This window comes from Melanerpes formicivorus, unplaced genomic scaffold (assembly GCF_026170545.1).
Source record: "Melanerpes formicivorus ecotype bairdi unplaced genomic scaffold, bMelFor1.0.p_v2 SCAF_12, whole genome shotgun sequence".
NCBI lineage: Eukaryota > Metazoa > Chordata > Aves > Piciformes > Picidae > Melanerpes > Melanerpes formicivorus.
This window is the reverse complement of record NW_027142364.1, coordinates 5,437,433-5,464,148: the sequence shown is the minus strand read 5'-3', so window position 1 is coordinate 5,464,148 and position 26,716 is coordinate 5,437,433. Positions and strand designations below refer to the sequence as shown.

The window sequence follows — 26,716 nt, the reverse complement described above, 5'->3', positions numbered from 1 at the left end:
TCTTTCTTTCTTGATGCATGGTTAGGCTTGGAAATAGAACATGGTTAGTAGTGTAGGCTGCTGTGCTCTCTCTCACACATATATATGTGCCTGTGTTTATATGCATGTATATTCCTTCAAGATTTCAGGCTGTCCACATTTCCTCTCATGCTACTGCAAATTTAATGCCTCTGAGAATCCTCATGTTTTCAGTTTTATAGTTGGATGATTTCTAAGAAGTAACAGATGAGCATTATTCATCAATGTGGGCGCTGTCAGCCAGGCAGGGATCACTAAGTATGTTTGTTCCAGTTGTCCTACATGTGCTTGGTGCTCAGTGTCACTGAACCTTCAATTTTTGTGTCCTAAGTTTGCCAGCCCATGATGGGACTGCCCAGAATGTATGCTGCTGGCCAGTTTGATACTGTGAATCAATTTTTCTTACAAAGGAGTTCACTGAGGAGTGAATGGATCTATGGACGGAACAACATCTGACTGTGGTTTGGTTTGGAAGACCGAGTGCCTATTGCACTGTAGCTACACATACCAGTGCTTGTGACTGTTGTTTCTCTAAGTGATCTCACATTTCACTGCTTGAAATGGTTTAGTCCTCTCCCAGTTATTGTCTGCCCTTAGTGTTGCTGTACTTGCTGCAGGTCAAAGCCACAGGGATATTCCAGATCTGCCATACTTTCCAGAGCAACCTTGGCTACCAAAACACTCATATAGGATCAAACTGTAATCCAACTTTCATCTTTTGATTCTGCAAGGGCACAGGAGGCAGCAGAAGCATGTTCTGTCATGTGTGTCACCAAAACCTGGTACCTTATCACAGATGGAGAAATGCTCCATTGTGTTCCTTCCACATTTCTGTTCTGGCTTGTTTTAAAGCCAAGTTTCCTTGAGAGGCATATACTCTTCTCAACCCTTTTGAATGAACAGGTGCTTGATTTCACTTTGTCTACAGGCATGATTGACACTCTAGAAAAGGTAATGTATCTCGGCTTCTAATTTTCATCTGCCTTCTTCTTTGCAGTAATACAGGCATTTGTTCTGCTTTATTGTTAGAGCTCAGATGGTTTTACTCATTTCATCATTTAGATGACTTTGTTTTGGATTTCTCTGCAATAGGAATTATGAATATTTTTCAAGAGTGGAGAACAGCAAAAGCAAATAAAAATAAGGTAATAAATATTTAATGTCAGTGTTGCTACAGGGGAAAGTTTTTAGGCATAATGTAATGACAATGACTGGAGATACCATTAGCAATGTGAGTTGATTCCAGATCCCCTGAGATAGTCCAATAATTAAGCTTGTGTTTTCCAGTCCCTTTTGGCCTTAATAGCTATTACAATCATGATGTGCAACCTGCCATAGACTCTGGTTTCTAAATGCCTTTGTGAATCCAAGACCAAGTCTGTGTTCCCTTGTGAGGGAACTAGGTTGCTAAGACAAAAAAAGTGTTCTTGTTAATCCCTCAAGATGCGATTCTTACTTTTGTTCCTAGCCTCTCTTTTCCTTCTTGGTGTCTACAGCTAGCAACATTTTGTAGCTTTTTCTGAGCTTCACTTAATCTTTACTCTTTGTGACAATGTGGCAGCTCTAAAGTGTCACTGAACTTGCTCACATTTATCATCCTCTTATTCAGTGTTTCTAACTGACCCCATCCACTGCAGTCTTGGCTGTGTGGCTGCTAAGCTAGAACCAAACTAAATTGTCACCACAGCAAAGGCCACTCTTAAGTAGTTGGTCTTCAAGATGCAGCTCTGGCTTCAGAAAGTTCGGTCTTATCAGAAAACCTCCAGCTCTAGTTCATTACAGAATATTACAGACATTTCTTCTGCTTCCATAGAAAACAGAAGCAGAAACTTGTTAAAAGGCTTGTTCCCTGTCGTATTAATTGGCAGTGCTGGCAGTAGACACACAGCTGCGAGTAAAGGAACTGCCGTTCTCTATTGCAGAGAAGCATGGCAAAAGCAATACACAAACAAACGAGGCACAAGCTTTTGACTAATCTGTCACTCCTAGCTGAACTTGTCTGAAATTTGTTGCCAGTTAGACAGCATTTTCTCTCTGTTTACTGATTTGATTGAAAGGATCATTTATCAAGGCTCAACACCACATTGAACGCTGCACTCTGGACCGCAGGGTAATGAGTTGTAGACACATTTCATTCTCTTTCCCCATGTGACTGTGAGATTGCAGGGCAAGGTGAGCATCTGCAGGCTTCAGCGTACCACAGAGGCAGCTCTGCTGGGAAGGGAATTGCTCATGCTGTCTTCAGAATCAGCCCACTACTTGCCCCTCCCTGCAGGAAGGGACACATACTGTTTATCAGAAGATTTCAGGTAGCTGCACAAAGATAAAAAGGGAACGTCGATGAGAGAGAGAGGAAGGGCCATGGAAATGGTAAGGATATAAAAAGGATTAAAAATATCAGAAAGTTGAAATGACAGCTTATTGTTGTCACTGCTGCTACCTCTGCTGACACTTCAGAGTGTGGCTTAATGCTGTCTGACATTGTCTTGGCTGCCTACCATAGCACAGTCCCATCACAATACAGTGGAAGCTAATGCTGTACATTTGTTCTGGTTATGGTAAGTTTTTCTCAAGCAGCCCTGGAATTTGTTTCAATCACAACAATACCCATCATCTCACCTTAATTTACGGAGTCATAACCAGCAGTATTTCTTTTCAGTGTAAAAAGTGCACTGAAACAACTGCCACTATTTATCAACTATAATGCAGTTCTTTATAAAGGTCTTACGTGAGCAAAGAGTAAAAATGCAATGATAGTCTCGCAATAAATACCCTAAATCCTTTATTGGCTATTTATGGTGTAATCTCTCTACAGTTGTGCAACAGATGACTGTTTAGAAAAAGCCCCAGAATGCAGTTATATGGTTTATTTACCAGGAGATGGCAATGGTGATCTACTGCAGTATTAACTTCTCTGCAAGGCCCATATAATTCTTCCACAAGGCCACAAACTTCAGTCTGAATGAATCCAAAGTATTCCAATGCTGGGTTTGCCCTCTTTATTTCTAACTTGTTTCAGCTGCTGCTATTCATCGTAAAGAAAGGCTTTATTTTCCCTCATTTTTGATTGAAATGGCTGTCACTACATTTTTTAAAGGTGTCTAAACACAATCATACTGGTATTCTGGAAAACATAACATTACTTAAAAACAGAGCAGCCAATGCCTTTGAATAAGATGTGCCACATGTCAGAAAAATCAAACAATTGAGGTAAGTAAAAGCTTTAAAAAATGTGTTTAGTTTTACAATATCAAAATTGAACTTGAGAAGTTAATGAAAAATAAATTATAGGTCATTAATAATCATATTAGAATTTCCTGTTAGCTACCTAAGTATTATCTTAAACTAGGTAGATGCCAAACATTTTACAGAACCTGAAATTAACTGTGGTCTACGATGTTGTTAGAGTTGGTTTATTACCTTAACCTACAATAAGGCATAGATGATTCTTACATGACTTAGTACAACACTGATGTTCACGTGTCATACAGAAGATCACTGCCATGAGCACTGGAAGTAAAAGTCTGGCTTCTTAGGTGATTGTTTTACATTCCTTCATATCCTTTTCCACCTGACTGCCAGTTTGTTACTTTTCTGCCCAGGAAGCTTGTACAAGTTGACAGGTTGGTTTGTGCGTGTATAGCAGCTTTTTGGCAGTTTGCTAACAGAGGAATCTGCTGGTGAGTCTTGTATTTCTCCAGTAGAGCATTGTCACTCTCCTCTACCCAGTTTTATACCCCTATCTGTAAAGGAGTGAGATAGAGACAATGATGGCTGGCTAAATCTGCTCTGATCCATGTAGGACAGGTGCCATTTTTTACCAGGGAATTAATCTCATGGTTGGGTTTTGTTTTGGACTTCTGAGACTGTCCATGTCTTACAACTGTCAGTATGTGGCTCTCCGGTGGGAGGGTTATCCACCCTCAAGTTGAGTAAATGCTTTAACTGCACCCACTCTTTGCAACCTTAAATGCCAGAACTTTGTTTTATTCATGTGAAGGTCTCAATTTTCTAATCTTTTAATTTGATTTAGTTTTCCAAAGCCCTTCTTCACTATAGTGTTTACTTCTCTACCACCAGAATATCTTTCTTTTCCTTCCTCTGTTCTACATTAAATGGTATTCAGTCAAGCCCCATCTGCACAAGGAATAAAAAGCAGATTTAGAGCACAGTATTTCCCTTACCACTCTCTCTACACCTTTATATCAGACAACTTCTGTGCTGGGATCTGCCTGCTCAGCACCCATGATGTACTTTCTAGAACATCTGTCTCCATCTAACCAGTAACAGGAGATAACCTATGTGCACAACAGCAGTCACACATCACACATCTGCAATATCTTTATGCTCAGAGATCCCACAAGGTACAAAGGAAAGACAGAAGTAAGAAAGGCCTTTGTCAGTCTATTTTTTTCCAATAAAGAAATCGATCCATGGAGCAAAATGAACTGACTGAGTGAAAGCCATGGAAGGAATAAGGGATAGGGTTTAGAGCCCCTTGGCTGCTTGCACCTTGCTGTATCAGCTAAATGAACTGTTGTTTTCTCTTTCCCTTTCATATTTTTTCACCTCTTTACATTCCTCTAGAAAACAGCAGAAAGTGCAACCAATACATTCAGTGCCATCATCTTCCCTGGGCAGCAGAGCAGCCACATGTTTCACCTTATGGTGAGGTTCTCCAGCAGCTTCAACATCTAACAGGGCTGTGAATCACTCCAGTGGCATTCGTATCTCTTCAAAGGACAATTTTTCAGAAAGGGCAAAATGATGTTCAGACTGACAGGTGCTCACACAAAATGTCTTGTCTTCTCTGCTGGATCTCTTGCTGTGAGTGCCACATTCATGTCAGCTGTGTGGAAGGAGGAATTATGAGTTGCCCTATCACTTATTTAGCACCTGCTCCCATCTCCCTTGTTTACCAACTTAGATCATGCTTATGCTCCAGTATGACGTGGATATGAATGTTAGCTTGAAATGAATTATCTCAGCTGTCTCTTTACTTTGCTAAAATCTGTCCTGTAAACATATGAGACTGCAGACTCATGAGAGTGGGTCTATTTACAGCCTTGTTTTTACAGTGTTTAGTACAACAGGGCCGAAGCAGCGAGGCTCTGGATGTCACCGTGGCACAGATAATTTTCGCAGTGACCCAGAGGGAGAGGCAAGGCCAGACTTAGAGGTTAGCAGTTCATAATGGGTAAAGAGAAGTTTAAATTTCTGAATTATAAAGTTGTAAAAAAGATTCAAAGGGAAGTAAGGGCATCCTCAGCCCACTCTTTGATAGTACAATACATAAACCCCAGATTTTGTAGGAGTATAATAAAAGATTGTATAGGAGTATAATAAAACCCAGACACAAGTCTGAAAAATTCATTAGTTTCTGCCATGACTAAAATAAGCACTGTCTATGAAAACTACTTTGCAATGGTAATGAAAAGCTAGTGGAAAAGCAAGTGTTAGCACCAGTGCTGCGACATGAAATAATTTCTGTATGCTCAGATCAGTCATTGTGAACAATGTTGTTGATTATAAACCACATCAAATTCCCAGTCCCCCAAAACATGTATTTTATTTTGCAGTTTTTCTAGTAATTATGAAATCAACAGAATGCTACCAAGTTTTACCACAATTAAGCTAAATATACACTTAATTGATGTAACGTACTCAGTAATTGTAATCTCTCTGTAACAGTAACTTCCTTCCTAGGAGCGACTGATGACGTTTCTCAAGCATTTTCCAGGAGTGGCATCTAATGATAATGAGGATGCTCAGCTCTCACATAATGTTATCATTTTAAAGGTACTTGAATGCAATTTAAAATCAAAATGTGACCTGCAGAGCTTCTTTTATTGTGAGCTGCTAAGAGGAGTCTCCTCGATTTGAATGGTTTTATGGCCCCTTCAGTGTGTGTGGGTTTGATGGAAGAGATGATGGCACAGACTTACAGCAGTGTGAGCAGTTCTCTGAAAACAGGTCTATATCTAGTCTCTTGTGAGATAGTGTTCACCTCTAAAGCTATTACCATGTCATTGTGATGAAGACCTTTGGGCTCAAGGAAATCAAAATGCTTGTCTTAGGTCCTCAGTGATAGAATGACTGGATGGTATTTTGTTTCAAGCAATAGTCACTTGATCAGAGCAGAGGGTCTGGCCAGCATGTGGTGTCTGTGATGGGCCTGGGAGGCAGGAGCTTTATCCTAGAACTTATCTCAAATTTTAGTCTCATATATATATACATATATATATATATATATGTATATATGTATATATATACATATCTCAAGAGACAGCTCAATATTCTCCACCAAACTGGGACTGCCTCTGGCAGCTGTGTCTTGCTGCAGATCAGTCACTGCCATGCTGGCCACCAGAACTGAGCATATACTCCAAATTTATGTTTACTGAAACAAAACCCCTAACCCAGTTTGTAGGAAAAGGCAAGAGAAACTCATGTGCACATGCACCATTAACTTAGAATTTATTTATACATAATTGTTCTGAAAAAAACAAAAAAGCAGCAGGTAGGAACCTGAAATCTTACTATTTAATATTAGGTAGCTACTGATAGAAGTGGAGACTCAAGAACAGAAGATGGCCACTAACAGAGTAGAAAAATTAGTTCACAATCCATTGTCTAAAATGTCTTATATTAAAAGTTCACATCCCTTTACTATTCAGTATTAAATTACACAAATCTTTGCTATACAATACATTCTGTAGATGCATGTTTGAACAATGAACACATGAATTTAAACATTAGATTGGTTAATCTTTTCCATACGCCCCAGAATTTGCTGCCAATGGTCAAGTGGTCCCAAGACTGGTTAGGCCACACCTTAAGTACTGTGTCCAGTTCTGGGCCCCTCAGTTTAGGAAAGATGTTGAGTTGCTGGAAAGTGTCCAGAGAAGGGCAACAAAGCTGGGGAGGGCTTTGGAGCACAAGCCCTATGAGGACAGGCTGAGGGAGCTGGGGTTGCTTAGCCTGGAGAGGAGGAGGCTCAGGGCAGACCTTATTGCTGTCTACAACTACCTGAAGGGAGGTTGTAGCCAGGTGGGGGTTGGTCTCTTCTCTCAGGCAACCAGCACCAGAACAAGAGGACACAGTCTCAAGCTGTGTCAGGAGAGGTTTAAGCTGGATGTTAGGAAGAAGTTCTTCATAGAAAGAGTGATTGGCCATTGGAATGTGCTGCCCAGGGAGGTGGTGGAGTCACCATCACTAGAGGTGTTTAGGAAGAGGCCAGATGGGGTGCTTGGTGCCATGGTTTATTTGATTAGATAATGTTGGATGATAGGTTGGACTCAATGAGCTCAAAGGTCTTTTCCAATCTGGTTAATTCTATTCTAGTCTAGTCTAGTCTATGATTCTATTCTATTCTAAGTTTTATGAGGGCTTTTAAAAATCTCATCTTTCACTGGTTATTTGTAGACAGATCTAGTGCTTCTTATGCATTTTCGAATGTCCTGTTTCATTTTGATTTGACCTTGCTTACTCCTTGTGACAGCATTTGCCTGAGAGACACTTTTCTCTCTAAATGAACACTAACTTTAACCATTTGGTTCAATAACTGACTTTTCTTTTTTATTTTTTCCAGGCTGGTGAAAGGCAAAGAGCAGACAAAGCAAAGATGAATCACATCTCTTTGGCTAACTATAGTTAGAAAACACATTGGTATTGCAATCTGATTATTGCAAACTATTATGACCATACCTGAACTGGCATTTCTTTACTGAAATAGATAGAATTGACAAGTAAATGTGTATATATAAAAGAACATAGAGTTCTTCAAGTTTCTAGTGTTATGAAAGGAATGAGCCAGATTTTTTTGGTTTTTCAATGTTAAGTAACATGTGACTTGGTATATTTTGGAACGTGCGATAACATGTTCAAGTTCCTCCTAGCATATAAAATTGTCTCCAGAACCTTAAAAATCAGTGCTCACAGGCCAAAAACTATTGGAAAAATAAAACTTTGGGAAAAGTGTACTAAAAGGAAAGCAAACAGTTCTAAACAACAGTAAAGAAAAGCAAAATGTTTCACTTTATATATATATATATATATATATATATATATATATATATATATATCTATAAATAAATGGGATGGGATGGAATGGACTAGACTAGACTAGACTAGACTAGAATAGAATAGACCAGGTTGGAAGAGACCTTTGAGCTCATTGAGTCCAACCTATCATCCAACATTATCTAATCAAATAAACCATGGCATCAAGCACCCCATCTGGCCTCTTCCTAAACACCTCTAGTGATGGTGACTCCACCACCTCCCTGGGCAGCACATTCCAATGGCCAATCACTCTTTCTATGAAGAACTTCTTCCTAACATCCAGCTTAAACCTCTCCTGACACAGCTTGAGACTGTGTCCTCTTGTTCTGGTGCTGGTTGCCTGAGAGAAGAGACCAACCCCCACCTGGCTACAACCTCCCTTCAGGTAGTTGTAGAGATCAATAAGGTCTGCCCTGAGCCTCCTCCTCTCCAGGCTAAGCAACCCCAGCTCCCTCAGCCTCTCCTCACAGGGCTTGTGCTCCAAAGCCCTCCCCAGCTTTGTTGCCCTTCTCTGGACACTTTCCAGCAACTCAACATCTTTCCTAAACTGAGGGGCCCAGAACTGGACACAGTTGCAGTCTGCAGTTGCAGTACACAGTCTGAAAGCACATCATCCTCATATCTATCTCCCAGTTTCTGGATACAGAGAGTGTATTTGTCTTTTCCCTACCAAAATCAACCAGTGCAGTTAGATGGTGGGTGGTCACTTCCATATACACTATGAAAAATATGGCCTCAAGTAACCCTTTGTTTCCTCTTCTCTTTAGAAGACAGTGAGTGCTCTGGTCTCAAGATTGTCTTAATCACAGGATCACAGAATCACCAAGGTTGGAAGAGACCTCAATCAAGCTGTCAGCGGGAAGACTGCATTAAAGCAACAAGGAAGACTAAGGGTGATAAGGTAATTACAAGCAAAAGTGAACTGCTAGCCATATCCAGATGTATGTTTAGCATAGTGGAGGTATATTTTTCATTACTTACATGAGGTAGTTTTCTCAGCTAAACTACATGAAAAGGATTGTCGTTATGTTTGTTGAAAGATTTCTGTTTCCATTTGACTTTCTGATTAGCCTGTTGCCTTTCCTGTAACTAATACTTTTCTATAGTGAGAGCTCTTCTGTCATACCCTGTGCACGTCCAAGCATCTCTCCCTTGATCAAGGGTAGACAGGCCCTTTTTTCCCTAGTTCCTGGCATGCAAAGTTAAAGCTAAAGCTCAGTTTTTTGGTCTCACCATCACTGCAAACTTCAGTGTAAATATGGCCTAGGTTTTTAAACCAGACAGAGCAACGCTGAGTTCAGCAAGTGTTAACCTCCTTGTTTTTTCAGCTTTCTGACTGAATTTTGCAGCTTGAACTGTGTGCTCTGTGCTTCTGAAGATAGACTGCTGCCATTGCCCAGTGTGACTGGTTTACATATTGCTTTACTAGATCCCTGCTGCACTGCAGGCAAATGGTGCTGTACAGATACAGTCTAAGAGATGGCATACTGAGAGTGCAAATACCCATAATTATGATGAACAGCCTCTTTGAAGGCTTAATGATCAGTTTTGGTGACTATCTTTCATGTACCTGTTTAAAACTAGTTTTATGCTGCACTTTCAAAAAAAACCCCACCCAGATTGACAGTACAATTACCTTTTCTATTTACTTATCTCACTTTCCATTGTTATGAAATGAGAGCAGGAATCCAGCCCCTATTTTACCAGCCTAATAGACTTTATAGATAATATTATTCAAGAAAACTCTCAGCATATTGCATCTATAGTAGAAACGATTTAGTAAGTCAGAACCTAGGACTTTTAAATCTTTCTCCATTCAACATAATTAAAGATTAGCCAGTTTTTCTAGTGCAACAGAATTTTTATAAGCTGCTATAAAGCCCAGATTTCTTTCTCAGGATATGTGCTAGACAAAAGACTGCACTTTGCTGCATGTGAAGAACCTAACTGGTGTGAGCTGGGACTACCCTAGGCATACCATAGGAGTTTGTGCTGTCCCTCATACTGAATCACAGAATAATATGGGCTGGAAAGGATATCTGGAGATCATCTAGTCCAACCCACCCACCAGAGCAGGTTTATCTAGAGCAGGTGACACAGAAGAGCATCTAGGTGGGTTCTGAATGACTTGAGAGATGGACAGTCCACCACCCCTCTGGGCAGCCTGTTTGACTGTGCTCCACCACTGTCAAAGTAAAAAAGTTCCTCCTTGTGTAGACAGGCTGAAAGAATTGGGGCTGTTGAGCTTGGAGAAGAGAAGTCTTCAGGGACACCTTATGACGACATTTCAATATCTGAAAGGTACTTACAGGAAGATTGGGAAGGACTGCTTAGAAGGGCTTGTAATGTTAGGATGAGGGGCAATAATTTTTAACTGGAGCAGGGTAGATTTAGGTTGGAGATAAGGAGGAAGTTCTTTGCAAGGAGAGTGGTAAAGTACTGGAAGAAGTGGCCCAGTGATGTGGTTGAGGCTCTATCCCTGGAGACATTCAAGGTCAGAGTTGATGTGGCCTGTGGCAGCCTGACCTATTTGGAGGTGTCCCTGCTCACTGCTGGGAGGTTGGACAAGATGACCTTTGAGGCTCCCTTCCAACCCAATAGAATCTGTGAACTTCCTGTGTTCAGGTTTGTTCATGTTACACATTATCTTTTTGCTGAGCACCCCTGAAAAAGCCCCATCCTCCTGACACCACCCTTTACGTATTTATAAGGATTGATAAGGTTCCCCTTTAGTCTCCTCCTCTGTGGGCTAAAAAGTCCCAAGTCCCTCAGCTTTTTTCATAAGACCGATGTTCTAGTCCTCTGATCATCTTGTAGCCTTTGCTGTACCCTCTCAAGAAGTTCCTTATCTTTCTTGAACTGGGGAGCCCAGAACTGGACAAAAACACTGCTGTGCAGAGTAGAGAGGGAAGAGAACTTCCCTTGACCGGCTACCACACTCTTCTCGAATACAGAGATGTTTCTCTTGTGAACCAATTTGTCTTTACTCTCTTATCCAGTTACACCGAGTAGTCTCTATTGTAAAGTAAGTCCCCACTGTCCTGCACAATGTACAGCTACCAATGTATCTGCAAACTTTAAAATAATATCAGCAGGATGAACAGAAACATTTGCTATGAGCACAGACACAAGTAGCTGGCAATTGCTGGTGAATTTATTTTCATCTTCCTTGGGAGCAGTAAACTAGTTAGAGTGTGTTCAGAAATACTGAGCCACTCACTCAGAGAGGAGGTTTCTTCCTGTTACATTCTACCTGTTAAGATACTGACCTGGGCTGCAAGAGCCTCCACACTATTTTCTGCTCTGCCATTCCCAGAGCAAGATTTTTTTCAGTCCAAGGAATCACCTCTTAGTCAGAGCAGAGACTAGTTCTCTCGTATCCAACACCAGGGTTTTGATTGCCCCACACATGCAGTCCCCATCTAGTTTTTGTAGAAATAGCAAAATAAGAGAAAAGTTTGAAGAAAGAGAATCTCAATGGGAACAGTCCAGCTACTTCAGCTGGACTGACAGCTTAAACAAGCATAGATGTCAAAATGATGGTTAAGCCAGTGAAAAATCAACCTGTGTGTACTCTTAGTCAGCTGGGAGAAGTCATGAGTAGGTCTTGAAAAATCAAAAGAACAAGATGGGTCCAATACATTTGCATTTAGTGTGACCACATAACCATAGAATAAAGGGAATTCCTAAAGGAAACATTTTTTTGTCACATAAACACTGTGCCCCTGCAAATAAATCTGGCAAGGCTGAGACTCCAGCTCCCCAGACTGAATATCAGAATACCATGAATAATGTCAAGAGGCAGCACCAGGGCTGTCAGATACTTCTACTGTCATTACCCTATTACCTCAGTTACCCACAAGTTTCAGTAGTTTACAGAAACTGTCAATGGATATTTCAATCTATAAATTCAGAAAACAAAACTATTTTACCAGATAATGGTTGAAGCTAATCTCTCTTTGACAAGATCATTATTTATACTGCTTCCCTTGTAATCCCTCCCCCCTGCCATGTACATACAAAATAAGGCTCTGAAGCCTAATCTTGCCAGTGCTGAAAATGAGACTTTTATGCAAACTGATAAAAGTTCTTTGTTTGATTTATCTGTAAACCAAAATAGTCTGGTAGTTTGCCTTGAAGTTAAAAGCAAAAACACACTCTGTCAAATCCTATGTATTCCTTTTTATGTATTTTGTCATTTCCCCTCTATTAACTCTGTCCTAAGGTTGAAAAGAAGACTGCACTCCAGCTTCCATTTACATACTGTACTTTAGCTTTGACTCTTTTGGTTGCAGCCTGTTAAATTTATTGACTATAAGCCCCTTGAGCTATTGAAGAGTATGTGGCTTACATTCTATATCTTTTGAAAGGCAGTACTGGTAGCCTGTTTTAATGTGTTTGCTCTCTCCAGACACAATTTGTCTTACATATTCATTGGTTTTTAGTGCCAGGCCCAGTTTCTTCATCGCAGCTATTGTTTGGAAGTCTTGCACAGATATTAAGACTTAGTAACTTTTCAGTGCTGCTCAGGGGATCTGAGTGTCAAAAGAAATAATAAGTGTGAATTTGGGCTCTGAAAACCCCTAAGCAGCTGGCTTTTTAGATCTCAATTTATAAAAAGAAGAAAAAAAAAGTAAAGGAACATAATTTGAGATGGCATGAAAAAATACTTTGAGAAGTCTGGAATATTATATATGTACAAATAGAGCCAGCCAAAAAAAAGTAGTGCTTTCCATTTACTGGCCATTAGATGCCATTTTAATTTCAAGATTTCATATAGCTTGAAAGTTAGAGGAAATTTAATTTGTGAAACACCAACATTGACCTGGGAAAACGAAATATGCTCCCCAGCCACTGCAGCTGATTTTTCTAGTGCTGGAGCTGACCAAAATACTGATTTCATCAGGCGAGGGCTTGAAATGGAAGTGATCTCTTTTCAGATTAAAGTCATGGCTTTCAAGTGTGGAGTTTCAAAGGAGAGCGTTTGAAAGCCTTTAGAGTGATGGTTGCTTATGGTTGCAGGCTCCAGGATCCCAAGGTCTCAGCCTCCCAGATCTCACCTATCAGGCTGGTCCAGAGTATGGGAATGTGATATGGGTTATCCTGTGGTTCTGACTCTCATTAGCTCAGTCCTTCCTTGTGCCCTGATGTAGAGGTGCACCTCAGAATATCTTCTGTTCCACAGCATGGGTGTTGGCATCTTGGTTACCGATGCTAACTTAGAAGGTAATGAGATAGGATACCTGCACAGCATGAATTTAAAAGTGCAAAGTATGTAAAGCTGTGGATTTGGAATCTCCACCAGGTACCTTCACATTTATGCTGTTATAGGTATTCCAGGTGGAATATATCTTCATCGGTAGCCGCCATGCCAAAATCCATTGTGCATCTGTGACAGAATTCTCTTCAGATCATCAGCATTCTGCTCCAGATGCAATCACTTGATGTCTGATCCTGACAGAGAAGTCTGCAATGAATGTTTTCATTTCTAGGAAATCCATACTGAAGGTTACCCTCCTTTCTCCCTTGGAAAGCCAAGAGAGCAGCCTCAATACACCAGGGATTTAGTGAGGAGGCAAAGGTGAGATCTTTGTGCACTGCAGTCCACGCTCTGTGCCATTACCATCTCAGTGCCAGGCTTCTAGATATTCCACCTTATACCTTCAAAATCTATCCTTGTCAGGAACATCTGTGGCCCCAACAAGTGCTGAAAAAGAAATATAATGCAGTCAATCTTTCACATGGAAAAGACTGTGCTTTGACTTTCAGTGAAAAGAACACAGGGAGGTCATGGTGTCCCTAGCTTTGCTTGCTGGCTTAGACCCTCTGTGGCCCCAGCATGCACATGAGGATGACATGTCCTTACAGGCAAGTCAGGAAAGCCTGAAATATTTCCATGTCATTAGTTCATAGAACCTTAAAGCTTTCACAGGCAGAAAAGTCCCAAGTGTTAATGAAATAAAAGTGTTTTAACTTAGATTTACTCCATATAGAGTATGTGTTGTGGAAGAGAGGAATATTTTGGGCTTATAGTGTACATATAAAAAAAAATGCAATTATCTATTTCTCAATCTTTATAGCTCACATCATCATAATTAGCTTAAGTGAAGCTGCATTTAGCTTGTACATAGCCTCAATTTGCTGCAAAGTAAATCACCAAATAAATCAATAATTTACAAGCCAGCAAACAGTGCAGACTTTTCTGAAAGAAAAAAAAAAAACAAAACCAAACAAACCCCATTATGACTGGGCATTTCCAAATGGAGCACAACTCCTTGCTTAGCTTCTCTGAGCTAGATGTACCAATTTCCAACCCCAGCCATTCTCATTCAAGCAAGCAGGAAATATGCAAAAGCAAACAAGTAATGACACAAAACAAAGCTTTGATTAGGAGTCTGTAAATATGTCTCTTTTTCACAGATTCAATGTCTAGGATGTTTAGTGTGTTTTACATTTAGAAGATAGCAAGCAAGCTCCACAGATTAGATTTTGGTATTGAGAGAAACTCACTTTATTAGAGAGGGAACTTGTCAGGGCTTGGTGCCAATCGGCTGCCACGAGTTATGTTGCAAACACATCCAACACCCTCATTTTTAGAAGTGCAAGAGGGAACATGTTTCATATTTTCTCTTTCAGTTCCTACCAACAGAAAAAAAAAAGGGGGGGGAGAGGGAAAAGAAAAAAACAACCACAACCTCCCCCCCCCCCAAATCTCCATGGCATGATTAAATCACAGGGTTACATTGCTGAAAATTGCAATTAGGCACGAATGCTTTTGTGTAAGTTATTACTATCAAGACTGTATTGATCTGCTGCATTCCTCAAGTGGTGGTAGGTAGTATTCAGAGAATTTAAAAGGTGGAAAAAAGTAATTTTATTGTATATGTTAAATTGGGGTTTTTTGTTGCCAAGAATGCAACAGGGAACCAAGGCACTGCAAAAGTCTAAAACTTGGAGATATTTTGAATAAACAGAACATCCACAGGTGAATTATTTAGAATGAGTTTGGGGGCCAGGGACTGTTAGTCCCAGTTTCTGAAAGGAATAAAACTCCCTCATGTTTCACAGCATGAGCCATATATTTGCCTGATGAATTTTGGAAAGGCATTTTACCTAGCCATTTATTTCCATGTTTTTCATGCTCAGTTTGCATCTTTCTCTAGATCTGGTTCTGTCTAGCAGTGGAGAGTAATTATTAGAAGAGATGAACCACTACCCTGGGTACACCTTCCTTCACAGGAAGGATATTGTAGTGGCTTCTGCATGTTACTGGTTGCTACACTTTGTGGAGCTCTCCAACTATTTGCTGCAACCTACCTAGCAGATATCATAGGATTATAGAATTGTCAGGGCTGGAAGGAACCTCAAGGATCATCTAGTTCTAAACATTCTGCCATGGCAGGGACGCCTCACACTAGATCAGGCTGTTCAGAGCCACATCCATCCTGGCCTTGAAAGCTTCCAGGGATGGAGCTTCTACCACCTCCCTGGGCAACCTGTTCCAGTGTCTCACTACCCTCATGGTGAAGAACTTCTTCCTGGCAGCCAATCTGAATCTACCCACTTCTAGTTTTTCTAGTTCTAGTCCTAGTCCTATTGCTACCTGACATACTAAAAAGTCCCTCCCCAGCTTTCTTGCGGGCCCCCTTAAAATACTGGAAGTCCACAATAAGGTCTCCTCAGAGCCTTCTCTCCAGACCGAATAGCCCAAACTCTCTCAGTCTGTCTCTCAGTCAGCCAGTATCTGGGATGCTATTACATTTGTCTTGAAGTCACGTGTAGTATTACACTAATAGTTGTGCTTTCTGGCATGAAAATATTTCACAGGGTATCATTGTAAAAATATATCAGTATGTACTTGGATATAAGCAATACTTTAGCACATGACACATGGTTTAATTCATCACTTTCTGCACTAAATATTGCAATGTAGAAAAATGGGAGTTTCATGCAACCTGCCAAAGTCAGAAGGATGAATATAACTGTATATCAGTAGCTAAAAATTTGGTTCTGTGATTAAAATTGCATTATATTTCTATAGCTGGAGATGTTCATGTTTCATTAAATAAACAGGCTTTCTTGTTTCTCAACACTTCAGGAAAGAAATCGCTATTGTGTTTGGAATGAATGAATGTAATCTCAAATCTTTTGTTTGCACCACTGTAAAATGTGCCATTTTCTCAAATGAAAGCCTGGTGCATTTGCAGAGCAGACACAGAAGTATGTATGATTACCTCACCATTTCTTTGTACCATGCATAGATGGAGGTGAATTAGGACTCATCAGCATGAGAGGTTTTTTTCTTCCCTAACAAACCATCAAAGAATCCCAGAGCGTGGTTTAAACAATTCATACTGAAAATAGACTGAATTTTGTCTGCCTGATTTCAGTAAATGCTTGTGCATTACTTATGGCGAGATTCTTTCAGAGCAGATGCTGGAAACTGTAAAGATCCATGTAGAAGATAATGCCCAGTAACTAGTCTCAGGCCCTTCATACAGCAGTGTGGTAGTTTCAACCCACCATAAGCAGAAAGCTTTTCTGAGTAGGACTGCGAGAAAATAGCTGTGACAAAAGCCCAGGTATAGATACAGCTGTATGGGCAAAATTATATGCTAATACATTTTCTTTCCTTTTAGAAACCTACAACAAGGTTGCCATTGTAGCTGCTTGCCATGCCACATTTCCAGTGTGTGCCAGTGCAGCTCTACCTGCAGACAAAATAATTTAAATATGAATAAGGCAAATGTTGGCTAATTAATTAGACTGCATGCCTTAGAGTGTTAAAGTTTGATGTTTCTTCTCTGAGATGGGGAATCACAGGATCACGGTCAGAAGGGACCTCTGGAGATCAAGTCCAACCCCCCTGCCAGAGCAAGACCATAGAATCTATTGCAGGTCACACAGGAACGCATCCAGAGGGGTCTTGAAAGTCCCTAGAGGAGACTCCACAACCTCTCTGGGGAGCCTGTTCCAGTGCTCTGTGACCCTCACAGTGAAGAAGTTCCTCCTTGTGCTGAGGTAGAACCTCCTGTGCTGTAGTTTATATCCATGATACTGAAAAATTTAGTTCCTGACCCTGCAATTTTATTCCTGTTTTGTGTGTGTGCCACTAAGCTATGATGCCAGCTAGAATGCACCACCTAAAGCTGACCAGAGCAAACAGAGGTTGAAGAAAGTGAAAGGAAATAGATGGAGCTTGCAGTGCAGAGCAAGCTGCTCTGAACAATCAGTGAAACTAGATCTAGGTATATGCACTATTCAACTTCACACCCATTGTGCACTAGCTTCTTGTTAACTGGGGCTTGGGAGATGGACGAGAGAAACAGCAGAAGCTCATTTTTGGTTTCTGCTGAGGCTTATGGTCAGCTTCATGTTTTCCAACATTTTATGCCAGGAAGCTGTTCCCTAGAAAAAAAATGGGCAGCTCCAATTAAGAATTGATAGCTTAACACTTCCCAAAACCCTGGTTTTAGCTGCAGGGGTATGATCTTGCCTATGGCAATAGTCACAATTGCCTGCTACTGTTCACTGAAACGCTCATTTCCAGTGGAAACACCTTGGTCCTGACAAAATTGTTGCCAGAAAGCATTCCTCGAATTTAGCATGCAATGTAAGGTGGGACAGGGAGACAGGGATGTGAAAATAAACAAGAACCCTGTGGCTAGGGCTACTCTTCTAGGAAGCCAAGCTCTGGTTCAGCTCTTTAGTGGGACTTGAACAGAGCAGGGATGTGAGACTCCAGCTCCTGTCTTCTGGCCATTATATTACTCCCCCACCAGACACTTGGCTTATTTAGGCTGAGTAATATCTCAGTCTTCTTTTTTTTCATCTGGTTGGATTTTGGCTTGTTTGAGATTTTCTTGTTTGGATGTTTTGGGTTTATGGTTTTTTTTTTGGTTATCAGTAACTTCTTGATACAGGCCAGGAGTGTTTAGTATCTTTAATAACTGTTGCATGAAGACAATTCTGCTGTCTCACAGCAGCAACCTCTCTTGTGCTATATTAGAAATCTGCCTATTCTCTGTGTCACTTCTGTACTCTGATGGGTGTTCTACTGTAACAAATCACAACATTTGTTGCTACTTTTTGCAGCCCTGTCAAACTGGAAGCTCCTGTCTGACATATGTTTCTGTCAAATTCGCTGAATTGTGCAGCAAACAGGTTTTATGTTTCTGCTCAGTGTAGCAGGGAAGGTAAAGGTTATCACCACCACAGGACACAGGGAGGAGTGGCCACACCTCTGAGCTGCCTCTGTAGCTCTGCTGATGGTGTTTGGTGAAGCAAATCGGCTGCAAATTACAGCGTGTGGTTATAGATCAATTTGTGCTCCTGCCTGCTGCCAACAGCGTGCTGTGCACGAATGGAGGTAACTTGGTAAACACACATTCTAGTAACAGAAAATAACCTAGTGTTGTTGAAAGGAATAATTAATTAATGTTTGTAAAGCACTTAGAAACTGAAAAGCACCTTATTAGTGCTAAGTGTTCAGGGGCCTAGCTCTCTCATCAGAAGTTAGAGTTGTCTTCTTTGTTAGTCTTTAACTGAACAAAACATTAAGGGTACAAAGCCTTTGTATCTTATGTCCTCAGTCAGGTGGTATTTTGTGCCTGGCAGTCATTAGGAAGCAGTAAGTAAATAAGAAGAAACTATAAATGGCATGAATCAGCTCGTTTCCACTGATGCCAGCAGAATCGAGTTGATTTACATTAACTGAAGATCAACAATAAAGAATCCAAAGCACAGCTCCTCTTCCTGCCTATTGCGCTCAGTCAGAGCCAGCAACTGGTTTATTCACTGCAGCTCCCATCTTTTCTTGAGGCCAGCTGCCAGGAATGAATATAGAACTGTAATAGGGTGCAGTCCTCCCTGTGCAGTGAGGCAGACAGATTGGATGGCTCAGATTTGCTGCCTGGGGCAGTCAGTGTGCTAAGTGAACAGCCTCATGGTGTTAGTGAGTAGGAATCCTATTTGTCAGGTGTGCTGAATGGGGCTGAAAGGTGATACCTATGTCTGACCCTGGTTTGAGAGATCAGAAACATGGAGAACCAGCACCTGTGCCTTTTACTTTCAAAAAGCCTTGGCTCTCTCAGAAAAATAAACAAGCCTGCATGATGCAGAGACCACCAAATGAAGTTTGGATTTACTTGGGAGGCTGAAAGAGTTATAGCCAACAAGAAGTGAACCATCTGGGGAGATGTTCATGATCCTGGCAGTGTAATGCAGCCATAGAGTCCCATCCAGCCCTCTGCACATAACTCTGCAAGGTGTGGCATTGCACCTTCTCTGTAGTCACCTGAGGGCTGATCTGCCCCTCTAGGAAGTTTGCAGTCCACAGTCAACATTCTCATCTGTCTGAGAGGGTGACAATCCATATTTCACTCCCTGTAAATAGTACTTAAATCTTAGATATCATGGGAGCAGGAAAAGGGAGAGGAGAGATAACCTGGTGGAAAACAGGGCACTAAAGAAAGAAAGTTTAAGACTAATTGGCCAGAGATCCCAGGAAAAACCATTGCACTTTCCATCAGAGAACACTTTTAAGATTATCATGTGCCTTTACCAGATGAGGTCCCTTTTTTTCAGCCAGAAATTTTGTCAGGCTAAATTTGATGATGTCGAGCATCTGTTTCACATTTGTAAATGTCCAGCTCCTCAATAGCTCACACTGATCTTCCAGATTAATTGAAATCCTGATGATGTGCCAACTTAACTGTATGGTGCATGAGCTGTATGACCAAGTGTACATCACATGTGGTCACGGGCAGGAGTGCTAGGAGAGTGAATGCAGTCTTTGATCTCCTAGGTGTTTCTTCTCACAGGAGATCAGTGAGGGTTTTTTTTTATGCTGGATTAATTGGCAGAAGAAAAAATGTTACCTGCCAAGAAAAAGACAATAATTCAGCCCTTTGCTGGTCTTGGATAAAGCTCTATGGTTGATTAAGGATCACAGCTAGAGACAATTAAAATAAGCCATCAGAAGCACAGATATTCTGGTTTTTCAATCCCTGCATCAGTCGAGGGGAGAGTATTTGTCTCACTTCAGTTGTAGTGCCAGAACACAGTGTGCCACAATACCTCCTCATGACATTCTGGGAAGAGCTAAGTGGTACTAAAATTGGTTAATAGTTATCGTTGTAATTAAGTATGTGTTATAGATCCATTTACTAACCCTGGAAGGGGACAGAAGCCTTGAATGTCCTCCTTGCTCCTAAGTTTGCTTGAGTTCACGGTAGAACTTTCCGCAAATTGTGTCCTTGAGTCATAATAATTTGTCTTTTCTGCACTTATTCAAGAGCACAGGCTTTGAAGATCTTGAAAAAAATTTTTATAGGTTGAAATAGGAAATTGGAAGTTCCTCAGGGGTCCAGGCAAGACTCTGTGGTGTTGTTGACTTGAGACACAGTGGTACACATTCATAGACTCACTGTTCTTTGAGCCTGTGTTGTCTGATGTACCCTGTAAAGGTCATAAAAGCTGATGCCTGACACTTTTCAAATCAGTCAGAGACTGAGCTTATGAAACGGGCCAGTTCAACTGTGGCTACTTTCCACTCCACAGCTATTTGTATGCACATCAGAAATTACTGAAAGAAGTAGGCAAGTGTTTAAGGTTTGCTAGATTCCTAAATGTTGGAGTGATAGCCAACCCTAATCCTATTTGTAGGCAAGCAGAAACATTTTCATTGTCATTGGTAATCTCTTGTCCTCTCACATTCACATATGTTACAGACATTATTACATACACACACATGCACATGCACATTTTATCACATTAACTTTATTGTCTTCTTTGTCATCTCATGAAGAATTATTATCTCTGCAGATCCTAGTAACTTTCTGTCCCATATATTCATAGCTAAGAGAGGGAAAAGTGCATGTCAGATCCTTAGATACCATGTGTCTGTTGTCAGAAAAATTTACCAAGCTAAGCTATGCTGCACCAGGGGAGGTTTAGACTGGATGTTAGGAAGAAATTCTTCATAGAGAGAGTGCTTGCCATTTGGAATGGGCTGCCTGGGGAGGTGGTGGAGTCGCCATCATTGGAGGTGTTTAGGAGGAGACTTGATGGGGTGCTTGGTTGCATGGGTTAGTTGATTAGGTGGTGTTGGATGATATGTCGGATGCGATGATCTTGAAGGTCTCTTCCAACCTGGTCCTATTCTATTCTACTCTATTCTACTCTATTCTATTCTATTCTATTCTATTCTATTCTATTCTATTCTATTCTATTCTATTCTATTCTATTCTATTCTATTCTATTCTATTCTATTCTATTCTATTCTATTCTGTGAAAGGCTTTGTTTCTATAGGTTTCTGAATACAGAGGCCAGAGCTGAAGTGATTTGGTTCAAATATTCAATGAATCCAGCGCAGGTAAATGACCCAGCTGAAAGTTCCATAGGTGTCAAGGCAGAAGGTGAATGTATGATAATTAATTCTTTATCCTGGAATATATGCTGCTAATTGACTTGTCAGCAATATCATTACCATGATTCATAGGCTCATAGATTTTAGACCAGAAGCAACCATTACAATGATCTAGTCCTACTGTCTGCATAGTGAAGACCACAGAACCTCACCCTGTGCTTGTTACATCAAGCCTCTAATTTCTGATTGAATTCTGTGGTTTTTATATTTTCTTTTATTTTCCAAAACCCCATCCAATTCTTTTTTAAAAAAATGTACCAGGCTCTTGGGTAAGTAGTTCTAAGGGCAATTTTTTCTTAGGTATTTGCAGCTTACCTTTAATATCATATTCACATTGATATTTCCATAGGATTAACCTTTTTTTTTCTCATCTAAAGGTAACCCAGAAGCATTAAGAAAGCTGTCAGTCAAAAGACTGGGGTTTTTTCCCATTTGTTTTTTTGTTTGTTTGTTCTTGGAATTATAGGCATCTGTAGATTTTATGGTATTGTTCCTGTTATATTACTAATAGAACAAAAGGGCAGCAAAAGGGCCCCTCTCTCCTGGAGGGCTGTGCTGAGATTGCCACATGAATCATGTAGAAAAACAATTTTTGGGGGGGTCAGAGTGGCTGGAGAGCAGCCAGGCAGAAAGGGACCTGGGAGTACTGGTCGATAGTAAGCTGAACATGAGCCAGCAGTGTGCCCAGGTGGCCAAGAAGGCCAATGGCATCCTGGCCTATACCTAGACCAGTGTGGCCAGCAGGAGCAGGGAACTCATTCTGCCCCTGTACTCAGCACTGGTTAGGCCACACCTTGAGTCCTGTGTCCAGTTCTGGGTCCCTCAGTTTAGGAAAGATGTTGAGTTGCTGGAATGTGTCCAGAGAAGGGCAACAAAGCTGGGGAGGGGTTTGGAGCACAAACCCTATGAGGAGAGGCTGAGGGAGCTGGGGCTGCTTAGCCTGGAGAGGAGGAGGCTCGGGGAAGACCTTATTGCTGTCTACAACTACCTGAAGGGAGGTTGCAGCCAGGTGGGGGTTGGTCTCTTCTCCCAGCTAACCAGGACCGGAACAAGAGGACACAGTCTCAAGCTGCACCAGGGGAGGTTTAGCTGGATGTTAGGAAGATGTTCTTCATAGAAAGAGAAATTGCCCATTGGAATGTGCTGCCCAGGGGGGTGGTGGAGTCACCATCACTGGAGGTGTTTAGGAAGAGACTGGATGGGATGCTTGGTGCCATGGTTTAGTTGATTAGATGGTGTTGGATGATAGGTTGGACTCAATGATCTCAAAGGTCTCTTCTAACCTGGTTAATTCTATATTCTATTCTATTCTATTCTATTCTATTCTATTCTATTCTATTCTATTCTATTCTGTTCTGTTCTAATGTGTCATTGAAGCTTTGTCTCCTTTTGCCTTCTTTCTGTCCATCCTCTTACTGTTCTCCAACCACAAAACCAAACCAAACCCCCAAGAACAGAGAGAAGATTTAAAAGGGGAGAGAGGTGACACAGAAAATTCATAACTGAAGAATCTTAAAATATGCAGAATGTTCCTGGACACATCTTAAAGATCTTTTCCAACTAAATCACTCTGTGATTCTATGATCTAATGGAAGGCAAGTATTGACATTTCTGCAGTCCTGAGCAAAACGTGTGGGTTTTTTTGTTTTATGGTCCCACCTGTTCCTTCCCACATATTTCTCTCCTCTTCTTGTTCCCTAATACTCCCCTGGAGTCCTATTTATCTGATTTGTAGAACATGTGAGGATTGCCTAGGTAGATCATATCAATGACAACACAGTGACTCAAGCAGTTAGACAAGGTGTCACACTGCTTGTTGAAAGGGTAGAACTTGCCTTCCTTACAGGCAGTATTTCAACAAGTCAGCATTGCTACAGGAGCTGTACCCCTTCCCTACTCCTGGAGCCAACATCACATATTTTGAGACAAACACTGTTCTTTGCTTCTCTGAGTATCCTTTTATCCCACAGAATAATTTCATTGATTTAAACAGGAACTAAAGTAAAACAGCCAAAATCCTTTTGGCATTGACTAAATCCTTATCCTGTAAAGGCAGAAGCAAAATACCCATTGATGGTACCTGAATAAACATCTTGGTGTATTTATAGCTCAGCAAAACATGAGGCTTTTCAAATTAATCAGAGGTAAACTCAGTGCATGAACTGGAACAGTTTAGCTGTGCTACAGGTATCCAGATGAGGCAGTAGTAATAAAGTTGCTATTTCCTCATTATTTCATGATGTCATGTATGTGTCAAGTCTGCTGTGGTAGTTTGAAGCTGTGGGTGCCTTGAAGAACCACAAAGTTACAGACCTCCAGAGGGGCCATCGTGTTCAGGAGGTGGACTGGAAGATATATTTCATACCTGTAAGTCCTGCATCCCTATAAAACTGACTGAAAATCAGTTTTCTTCCCTTCTCCCTCCTTCTCTCTTCCTGGGAAGAATGCCCAGGCTCTGATGTCTCTTGGAGGAGGAGTGAGGTCTGGTGTTGGCCTTGGCAATGCTTCCAATTCGGCATGGAGCAGCCTAACTGGGGCCTGGAGCTGCCAAGCCAAATTTTTGCTGCGTCAGGATGGTGTGGTATGGAGGATAGAGAGGCTTAGCAGGGAGAAGGGCATGAAAGCTTGGGTTTGTTAGCTTGGTTTAAAGGGAGGTTTGTGTGAAGCTTTGGCTTAGTGAGCTTCTGTGTTAAGCCCAGACAATAGACTTTGGGGTATTATATATGCTTTGTGCTGTTGTATATAGTTGTGAATAGCATTTCCAGTTAAACTTTCCAATCCTTTTGTGTGAGAGATTTTATTTTGCCCCTTTGGCAGAGGTAAAGGAGCAATCTGTCTTGTTCTAAACCAAGACATCTGTGAATAAAGTATTAATTGCCATGGACTTTCAGAATCTGGGGAGAAACATGGTGACTTCCCAAAGGTCCAAGTGGACTTGTTTGTATTTATGAGCAAGTCAACAACAAGCTGATGTGATTAAACAGTTAGTCCATCAATGAATTGGCCCAATTCCTTTCTCCATCTGGTAGGTAGGCAGGCAGATGAAATTTATGCCATGTGTTTATTTTTCTTGTAGGGAAAAAAAAAAAAAAGGAGTTGCATTTCTATTTCTAGTCACCATGAGGTGGTAATGACCTTACAAAAATACATTGATTCACATTAAAAAAATGAAGAGTTAGCAGGAACATCATGACACACTGCACAATGCACAATATTTTACTTAAAGGAAGTGGCAGAACACCATAAAAAAAAAAGAACAAAGAAGTTGTTCAATTAGAGCCCTTAAAGAAAATTAAATTTATAGTTGAGCCTCAGAGTTTTGAAGCCACCAGTTGTTTCCTGGAAGTGACTTTGAAATGAGTTTTGGGAAATCATTTTAGTATTGACTTGGGCCATAATGGTTGGCTGTTGCTTTTTTGTATAAGATTGATTAAATCACTCTGAACAAGCTCCAAGTCCATGTCCTTTTCTGAGGCCAATTGTGAATATGACCATAATGCACTCTCTGAAAAATATTACAGAAAGTAAATAATCTCTAAACCTCGAGCAAATTTAGTTCCTTCTCTCAACATGCATCACTTTCTTTTATACCACACAGTTTCTCTAGCTGTAAAAGGCTGGAGTTATTTGCTCGTTTCTTCTATTTGCTGCAATAAGAGGGAATTTTGACTGTCCTAAAGAACTAGCTAAGGAGTAAGTGTATTGGCAGCAATAAGAACTGGCAGTTGTACTACTGATTTTAGCCTTTGTCTGCCTTTCTGAAATGTAGGACCCCTCTAGCTATGTCTTCATAATCTAGCAAACTCAAGTGGTATTGGACCCTATACAAGCTCATAGGAATGAATGCTTTTAATCTAAAAGAGCTTTGAAAAGAAATGTCAGATGTACAAAGGGGTGAAAGGGCTTCTCCACAGTTGTTGAATACACCTGGACTGGAGGTGGAAGCAAAACCCAGGTCTGCAGAGACCCCTGTCAGTCTCCTATTCTGTGAGCTCTGCTGTTTCTTGGTTACCTGAGCTGTGATGTCTCCCAAAACACTGGCTCGTACAAAAAGCATGGCAAGTCAAAAGACAAGAGTAAAAGCCAGTAAGATATACCCCCAGAAGCCACCAAGAGGTGACTGCCTCCCACAAAGCCAGAAGCAAGTTAGAAAGCTAGAAATGGTGAAAGAATAGGAGCAAGAGGAAGAACACAGATATTTTTGGAGAAATTTAGCATGAGCAGCTGCACAGATAGTGTCTTAACCAGTGGTGGGCACTTTGCAATTATGATACAGAGAAAATCCCCACAGTTTATAGAATACAACCTTCCAAAGCCTTTTACACTTCCCAGATGTCCCAGGTTCTCATCTGAGATTGTGAACCTCACTTAATCAAATCTAGTTCAAGAAAGTTAAAGATTTCATGGCCCTATCATACTGCTAGGGAAGATTTCTCTTTCCTTGGCATTAGTTTCCATGCTAGCAGATCATGCACTGAGTCTTTAGGTCACAGGATCTGGGCAAGTCTTGGTTGACAGGCAGATGAAGCTGGCCCTCAAAGGTTGTGATTTTCTATTCTTCCCATTCTTAAATGTCTTTAACTCCTGCTGACAAGAGTAGTCTAGCTCCACAGAGGTCTTAAGTAAACAGGAATCCTGCAGAGTGCAGGTTAAACTAGCATTGAAAGAGCTGCAATGGCTGTAATTATTTCCAGGAACTTTCTATCTTTCCATTCCTTTGTTGTTCAAGGCCAGAATATTTGAGTACCAACTCATGGAGGGAATTGCCAAAATGTCTCCTACCTGCCCTACTCTATAGGTGGTCCTCTTTAGATCTTTAGGTTAGAAAGAAAACTAATCTGCTCCTTGGATTGATCAAAGCACAAGGGATGATCCAGTTGAGTGAATGTGGAAAGAAGTGGCAGCCTGTGTCAGATTTTTCTTGTTGATAGTTATTTATTTATTTGTTTGTGTTGCGTTTCTGCTTTGAGTAGACAGAAAAATCTTGTAATTTATTGCCTTGAGTTTGAGCTGTAATAGACTTCCTCCTTCCCCCTCCCCTCCCACCCCATGCTTTCTTGTTTTCTTTGAGCTTTAGAAAAGACAAAAAAAATTTCTCCTGTTAAAAGTGCTGGTTCATTCCATATTAATTTGAATATCTCACAGATAAACTGGATTTCCTGCTGCCTCACAAACAAGGTAGATACGAACAATCCTTCCAGCAC

General features: G+C 40.9%; 1 long non-coding RNA gene across 2 annotated transcripts in view; it reads left to right on the top strand.

Moving 5' to 3' along the window:
* Positions 1-5,418: 5,418 nt before the first annotated feature.
* LOC137444404 (uncharacterized) overlaps positions 5,419-26,716 on the top strand; it is a 33,363-nt gene continuing 12,065 nt past the window's right edge. The window contains exons 1-3 of one of the 2 annotated variants that reach the window (XR_010988149.1): positions 5,419-5,817; positions 8,850-8,983; positions 13,575-13,663. This is a non-coding gene — a long non-coding RNA (uncharacterized lncRNA). The remainder of the gene's footprint in view (positions 5,818-8,849; positions 8,984-13,574; positions 13,664-26,716) is intronic. The other variant, XR_010988150.1, reaches the window with a different exon arrangement.